Source organism: Nannospalax galili, unplaced genomic scaffold, assembly GCF_000622305.1.
Source record: "Nannospalax galili isolate Female #2095 unplaced genomic scaffold, S.galili_v1.0 scaffold606, whole genome shotgun sequence".
NCBI lineage: Eukaryota > Metazoa > Chordata > Mammalia > Rodentia > Spalacidae > Nannospalax > Nannospalax galili.
In genome coordinates, this window is record NW_008355477.1 from 2,771,872 (window position 1) to 2,778,267 (window position 6,396).

A 6,396-nucleotide genomic window follows, 5' to 3' on the forward strand; every position below is an offset into this window, starting at 1 on the left:
GGCAGTGAATAGAACACTCGGTCATCCTTCCGGGAGGACCGGCAGGTAGCAGGCCCGGAGGCCCCTGTTGACGGGGGTGAGCAGTGGGCAGCGAGGCAGATGGGTCTTTAAAGGGTCGTTAACATCTTAGGTGTCAGCTCCCAGCACTGCCGGAATTGCTCCCTCACGCCCTGTTTCCAGTGGATCAAAACCTCCCCGAAGGCTGGAAGGCACCGTTGAGGCCGCTGTTAACCGGGTACCTGCACAGAGGGAGTGCTTAGTAAATACTCCTAGTACAAATGACAAGGGGATGGGAGACTTGAAGGGCAGACCTCCAGAGACAGGGAGGGCGGTGCTGGGCTGTGTCTTCTGGCGTGCAAAGCCACTGGGCGGTGTAGTTACTGGATTAGGACCGGGTTGGAGAGCGGCAGCCAGGCTAATCCCTGCAGTCTGACTGAACTGCTGGGTTTCCCACACTGCTCTGTTCTTGCCTCCAGAAATTTGCACTTGCCTCCCCTCCTCCCACTCCTTCCCTCACTGGTACACATCTTCACATCTCCACTTGGGCACTTCCAAGAGAAAAATCCCACAAGCTTCCCGAGAGAATTCATATACCCCTCCCATGTCTCTACTTACCCTTTCTTGCATTTACTGTTCTGCTGTAGAATGGGTTGTTCATTTGCAAGATGCCCTCATTAAGATGGTAAGCTGCTTGAAGCCGGGGGTGGGGGGTGTCTCATCCAGTTCATCATGGTATACTCCCAGCACACAATAAATATTTAATGAATGAATGAACAGATTGCAGATTTATGAAATCGAATCCATAAAACTCAGTGGCCAATTGGATATGAAGGAGGGGAGGGGAGGAGGAATCTTGGGAGACCTCCAGCTTTTTTTTAGCATAAGGAGCTGGGTGAGTGATGGCTCCACTGGCCAGATAGTGGCTAGGAAGAGGAGGGACAGGTTTGAGAAAGATGGCCAAGTAGTGACCTGTATCTAAGATAACAGAGCCCAGAAGCCAGAACTAGAGCCATGATTCTCCAAGGATGTGGGGAGTAGGTGGTGGTGTTCTCTGCAAATGACAGGACTATGTAGTTCTGAAGCACAGGTAATTGCTTGTCACGTGTAAACCATAGCTGAAGTATTTTGATTTTTCTTGCCCATGAACGAACGGAAAGTTCCGCTCCAGGTTAGGGGGAGGTGAATTAATTCGTTTCTCTTTATTTCCATCATTACGTATGTCAGGGATCAGTGTCTCTTTCTCTACTCCTACAAAGTCCTTGTGTGTGTGTGTGTGAAGGTAGCACTTCTTGCAGCCTTCCTCTGGATTACGGTCCACTCGGAGAGATCTCCATGTATTATTACACACGTGGCCTATCCTTTGCCCTCTTGAGTGAAAAGGTAAAGAACATAGTGAGCTCTGAAATCTAGTCTCTGTGTGCTTCAGTCCATAATTGTCATTTCCTGCTTTGTAATCTTCAGCAAGTAATTAGTTTCTGTGAGATGGTTTGGTCATGTTTAAACTGAACATAATAACTCCTACTTTATAAGCTTATTTTTAGGAGTAAATAAGCTTTCAGTATGTGTGGCTTTGTTTAGAACCTGGCATATACATGCTGAATAAATGCTTAATATTAGGCATTTCCTATTCATTCTCCCATTTCCCATTCATTCATGCAATAAATTTTTATTGAGCCTCCTGAGTGTTAGGGCTAGACACACCAAGTACAGTATCTACCTGACCCCTCCCTTCCAAGATGGCACATTTCACGATGGCAGTGCAATATGCAAGCATGTTGAAGCCTTATGCATACCACTGTTAAAGCTCGTGTGTAGCCCAGGTAACACATGTCCTTACATTTTCCCAGGAGGAGGGCAGATTCACAAAACACTTGGGAAGTGAAATTTACAGTATAATTTTCAGTTTTTGAAAGGGGTCAGGGCATTCAGAAAGCCATCAAACCTTTTATAAGAGATCCTTTTAACGGCTCATTATAGCTCACCCAGTGGGTGGATGATTGACCTAGTTTGATCCCTTGTCTGAGCAGTATCAAAGTCCTGCCACGTGACAATTTAATCAGTTGGGTCCCAGCCCTATACCGATCTGCCCCATTTTTGTCTGCAGTTTGTTTTGTTTTGCTACAAAGTCTTGCTGTGTTGCCCTGGCTGGCCTGGAACTTTCAGCTCAAGAGATCCTCCGGCCTCAGTTTCCCCAGTAGCTGTGTCGACAGGTACAGGTCAGCATGTCCAGAGGCAAAGCCATAGTTTTGTTCCAGTGTCTGCTCTTTCTATGTCTCAGAAAGTACTTCCCACCAGGGTGCCGGCAGCGGTGAAACTTAATTAGGCTGATACAGTAACATTCACTTCGGGGATACATTTGGAACAGCTGGGGAACGTTGGCGATACACTGTTGCCAGGCATTGTAATCGTCTCTCCAAGGCTCCCAGGTGACGTCAACAGGCAGGCTGGGCAGAGAAACACTATTCTAAACAGCAATCCTTTTTCTTCCTGCAGGGACTGGTTTAGGCATGACCATGTGATTCGCTCTAGGCCAATGAGAAGTTTCCATACTGACAGAACAGGTTAAAGAGGCTATTTTTGGCAAAGAACCTCCCTTCCTCCCAGGTGAAAGTTCCAGACCCTGCTTAAAGTCGCTTCTTCCTCTTTAGGCACTATTCAGTCCGCGAAGGAACGTTGTGAATTGCCACAGTCATCTTGGCACTGGGGAGGTTGTCACCGTCCCTGACGATCTGAGTATGAGATAGCCTATAAGCTAAGCTTACTGTCCTTAATGCCTTACTGAACCTCCTCCCCACTGAGCTAATCAGCGCAGCTGCTCAGTTCCAGGCATCTTGCTTTGTGGCATAATAAGCCCAAGCTGGAGAGTAGCTAAAAATATATATATATAAAATAAAAAAATAAAGCCTGGCGTGGTTGGCGCATGCCTTTAGTCCCAGCACTCAGGAGGCAGAGGCAGGCGGATCTCAGTGAGTTCAAGGCCAGCCTCGTCTATATAGTGAGTTCAGGTTAGGCGGGACTACAGGGAGACCCTGTCTCAAAAAGACAAAAAAAATCCTGACCACATCTGTTGTGCACTTTAGGTCTTCAATTCTTGCCATCTAGTGCATCTGTGCAGTTAATCATGACATTGCTGGCATGCACCTTCAGCGATAAACATGAACTTTTCAATTGATAAGCAGACAAAATTGATGGAGTGGAATGAAGGGGAAAGCTAAGCACCCGTTTATGTTGTGTTTTAAATTGGAATGTATAATGTTTTCTAGAAACACATGTTAAGTTTCTGGAATTAGAGGATGTGGTTTATACAGTAGAGTGCCTCCCTTCATGAAGCACTAGGTTTGATCCCAGCACCGCATAAACAGAAACTGGGCATGGTGGTTCATGCCTGTAATCCCAGCACTTGGGAGGTAGAGGCAGGAGGATTAGGAATTCAGCATCATCCTTGTCTACACACCAAGTTAGAGGTCAGCCTGGTCTACATGAGAAAAAAAAGAAGAAGAAAATAATTCATGGGCCAAACCATTTATAAAATTAAGAACAAGATAAGAACCTTTAAATTAGATATACTGCAGAAGGAAATAGGCACAATTGCATTCTAAACATGCTTTCTGTGGTTAATGAATATTCTGGTAAAGTTATAGTGGTCGCTTTGTAAAAGTTTCTGTGCTTCTTGGATTTCGTAGATGCTTCTCAAGTCAAGCTGGGATGAACTTCAAGGATTCTTGGCTCCTACCCTTAATTCTTCAACTGATCCAATGTAATAGTTCCAGGGTAAAACCAAGTGATACATTATAACTCTATTATGAAGACAGGGATGCTGAGTAATCGCTACAATGTTTCTAGCCTAAGACCATCAGTAACAGAGTTGCTGAACTTGGATTTCACAAGTTGGGTTAATTACTCATTCCACCTGGGGAAATGGCATAACATAGGAGCTGTGGGTTTCAAAAGGGTCATTAGAGGGAAGGGAAAGATTGTTACAGCAAGAATTTGTGAATAACCACAAGGTAACAGTTTTCTAGACAGCTGATCAGTTACTCATATAAACTTGCAGCAATGGAGAAAGTATGCACAACTGTCAGGTAAGCTCAAGCCCAACAAAATCCTAGCATAGATAGGGGGAAGTGGGTAAGAAACTCTAGCTGAAGTGGAGGAATGATTGGCAACTGATGGCTCCAGGGAGGGAGAGATTCAGCCTCTTTTAACATACACTAAATTGGGTGGGTGTAGTAAAGGTCAGGGCAGATAGGGGAGGGTATCTAAATATACCATATGAAAAATCACAAAAATTCAATTTAAAAGGAGAAAATTTCAAATTTTCAAAATAGGAAAGAAAAGACTTATCTGGAAGATGTGTACTTGTAGGTCATTTGGGAAGGGATTAAGGAAATAGGGCTTTGTTCTGGATTGGAAGCTGTCAAGTTTTATTCTTGAGTTTTGGGGTGCATCTTGCCTAGAAGGAGGAATGATGCAAATGAACCTGAAATTGCCATTGATAAAGAAGATGTTGTCAACATAATTGCCTAGAGCAGGAACTGCTTTGGGTTTTGTGGTTTGGGCCATTGCTGTTTCTCTCTCTCTCTCTCTCTCTCTCTCTCTCTCTCTGTGTGTGTGTGTGTGTGTGTGTGTGTGTGTGTGTGTATGTGTGTGTGTGTGTTCGGGCCTAAGTATAGAGCAGCCTTGTTTTGGTTTTGACCTTTCCTGGTTACGAAGTGGTTTTGTCAGATATTCTGTGACATTATTTATGGTCATTGTATTTGATCAGTAGGTGAACAACCTGACTAGCTGTGAATACCTGGCCAGTTCCTGGATATCAGGGGATTTTTGTCCCCCTTTTGTGGTAAAGATTTATTGAGTGTTTATTCTGTCACAAGCACTGTGCTAAGCCCTTCACTTATTCAGATGGAATCATCCCCGTAACCTGATAACCTGGTCACGAATAGTATGGAGGGGGTGTTTCTAAGTTCTTATCCTCTAGAAGTAAAGATTTCAATGTAGAGACATAGTTTAAATAGAGATTTATTTAGCAGAGATAAGCAAAACAAACACTCCAATGAGAGATTTGAGTGGGCTGCACCAAGGTTTGGAGCAGCCCAGTAGGTTCTGCATTGTGTATTTTAAAATGTGAAGAAGTGTTCATGAATATTTGTGAGTTAAGTGGTGTATTCATGAGCTAAGGCGACCCATTTCCCCTCCTAAATCATGGTAGAATGAATCTCCCATTTTTATGGTATTATTTCTGTAATCCTCTAGAAAAACCCACAAAAGGAGGTATGTCAAACCAGTATGCAAATAGTATCATAATAATGTCAGGTCTTTTTTATTGAGCTTTTAAATTTCATACGTTTCCCACTCAAACCTAGACCCCCCTCCCCATCTATGCCTCCCCCATTCCCCCACTGAACCCTATGCACTCTGCCATACATTCTGAGTCATATTCATTCAGGTGTTTGTACCCAAATATCCTTCAGTGTAAATGCATCCACTGGAGACAGGTCTTTTTTAATTTTAATTTTAATTTATTTTATGTGTATGAGTGTCTTACCTGCATGTATGTAAATGCACCCGTGTCATGTATGTAAATGCACCCATATCATGCATTACCCAAGGATGCCAGAAGAGGGCATCAGAGACCCTGGAATTGGAGCTTCAGGAGTTAGTAGCCACCTTGTGAGTGGTGGGAACAGAACCCAGGTCCTCTATAAGAGCAGCCAACGTTCTTAACTGCTGAGCCATGTCTTCAGCCCCACTGTCAGATCTTTTGAGGATGGAGGCCCTTCCTTAACAAACATGTATGGGAGAATGCCTTGGTGCCTTAGTTTCTCTTGTATTAGGGGCAACCTAACAGCCAATTCAATGATGTTTAACTTCAGAGGAATGTTCTGACCATCAGGAAACACAGATGCTTATAGAAGCAGCTGCAGCCTTCCTTGGGTACTTCCTATCTAACCCCTTGCGTACTCTCAATGAGTATTATGCTCATTCTTTTTAGATGTAGAGACTGAAACCAACTTAATTTGTGATTTGTTCAAGATAACCATGATGTTCCTGATCACTCCTCACTACAAAACCATGCAGCTCTGCTTGGGCAGAAAGACTAAAGATTTAAATAGCTGTCACTTTACAAATAGTGTGTTAATATGTGTGATGTCTAACTTGGAGTAGAAGCCAATCCTAAATCAGAAAGAAATACTAGTAGTATACCTATATTCCAAAACCATTTAGATGATGTAGAAAGAGGTGAATTAACCCAAAGATACTGCTAATTCTATCATAACAGAAACAAAAGCACATTACAAAACAGAACTTGCACCACCTAAGGAGCTTTGTGAAGCTGTTTAGATGTTCTGAATTGAAATCTCACAGTGAGTTCCCTTGTCTATATACCCAAGAATA